The sequence below is a fragment of the Saccopteryx bilineata genome, chromosome 1 (assembly GCF_036850765.1).
Source record: "Saccopteryx bilineata isolate mSacBil1 chromosome 1, mSacBil1_pri_phased_curated, whole genome shotgun sequence".
NCBI lineage: Eukaryota > Metazoa > Chordata > Mammalia > Chiroptera > Emballonuridae > Saccopteryx > Saccopteryx bilineata.
The window spans coordinates 361,971,791-361,973,488 of NC_089490.1; the positions used below are offsets into that span (position 1 = coordinate 361,971,791).

Below are 1,698 nucleotides of genomic sequence, written 5' to 3' on the forward strand. Positions count from 1 at the left end.
CATTGATAAATTAGTTTTCTCAATCAATATTTCAGGTTCTTGAGCTACCAGTCTGTGAAATTCCCCCCACACCACTCAGTTATATCCTTCAACAATTCATATATCAATATAACAAACAAAACCAGTCATTGGTATGCTTTAGTTAAAAGTGTCAATCATCTGCAAAAATTCCTATTAAATAAAGATCTTCACTATGCTTTCTGAGATGAAGATATATATGAATATGTAAGGAGATGCCTGCCTAATCTACTTAATTAGAACTCTAGTGCAGAAACTAAGATCTCAATTTGTTCTACTTCATTCAGATACTTCTTTTTTTTTCTTTTCTTTTTCTTTTTATTATTTTTTATTTTTTATTTTTCCAAAGTTAGAAGTGGGGAGGCAGTCAGACAGACTCCCGCACATGCCCAACCGGGATCCACCTGGCATGCCCACCAGGGGGTGATGCTCTGCCTATCTGGGGCGTTGCTCCGTTGCGGCTGGAGCCATTCTAGCACCAGAGGTGGAGGCCATGGAGCCGTCCTCAGTGCCCGGGCCAACTTTGCTCCAATGGAGCTTTGACTGCAGGAGTGGAAGAGAGAGGTAGAGAGAAAGGAGAGGGGGAAGGGTGGAGAAGCAAATGGGCGCTTCTCTTGTGTGCCCTGGCCGGGAATTGAACCCAGGACTTCCACACAATGGGCTGACGCTCTACCGCTGAGCCAACCTGCCAGGGCGATACTACTTCTTCATAACATTTGAAGATTGAAATATTTTCTTTTCTTGAAAGATTAAAAAATAAGAATAAAACTTTACTTGGCAAGGGTGAACTATATGAATATGGGAGCTATATATAATTTGCTTACATGTTTATTATATATATTCCTTATTTATTTATTTTAACTAATTTTAATTTATTGTGTTAACATGGATTCAAGTGTCCCACTCAATATAACACCTCACCCCCCAACCTCATACTCCTCATTGCACTCCCTTTGTCCCCCTCCCCCTCACTTCCTCCCCTCCTTTCCTCTGGGATTTACTGTCCTGTTATCTGTATCTATGGATTATGCATATATAATTTCACTAATTCTTCACCTTCTCTGATCCCATTCCCCTTCCTTCTGACAGCTGTTCTTCTGCTCCCTGTGACCCTGCCTCTGCCTCTATTCTGTTCCTCAGTTCACCTTGTTCATTAGATAAGTGAGATCATATGATATTTTTCTTTCTTTGCCTGGCTTATTTTACTTAGCATAATAATCTCCAGTTCTGTTCATGCTATTGCAAAAGGTAAGATTTCCTTCTTTTTCACAGCTACATAGTATTCTATCGTGTATATGTACTACAGCTTTTTTTTATTTTTATTTTTTATTTTTTTTTATTTTTTTCATTTTTTTTCTGAAGCTGGAAACAGGGAGAGACAGTCAGACAGACTCCCGCATGCGCCCGACCGGGATCCACCCCGCACGCCCACCAGGGGCGACGCTCTGCTCACCAGGGGGCGATGCTCTGCCCATCCTGGGGGTCGCCATGTTGCGACCAGAGCCACTCTAGTGCCTGAGGCAGAGGCCACAGAGCCATCCCCAGCGCCCGGGCCATCTTTGCTCCAATGGAGCCTCGGCTGTGGGAGGGGAAGAGAGAGACAGAGAGGAAGGCACGGCGGAGGGGTGGAGAAGCAAATGGGCGCTTCTCCTGTGTGCCCTGGCTGGGAATCGAACCCGG

General features: G+C 43.9%; 1 non-coding gene across 1 annotated transcript; it reads right to left on the reverse strand.

Annotated features, from left to right (window-relative positions):
* Nucleotides 1-637: 637 nt before the first annotated feature.
* On the reverse strand, nucleotides 638-713 carry TRNAN-AUU (transfer RNA asparagine (anticodon AUU)). The gene has a single exon. It is a non-coding gene; the product is annotated as a tRNA-Asn (tRNA).
* Between the last annotated feature and the right edge of the window lie 985 nt (nucleotides 714-1,698).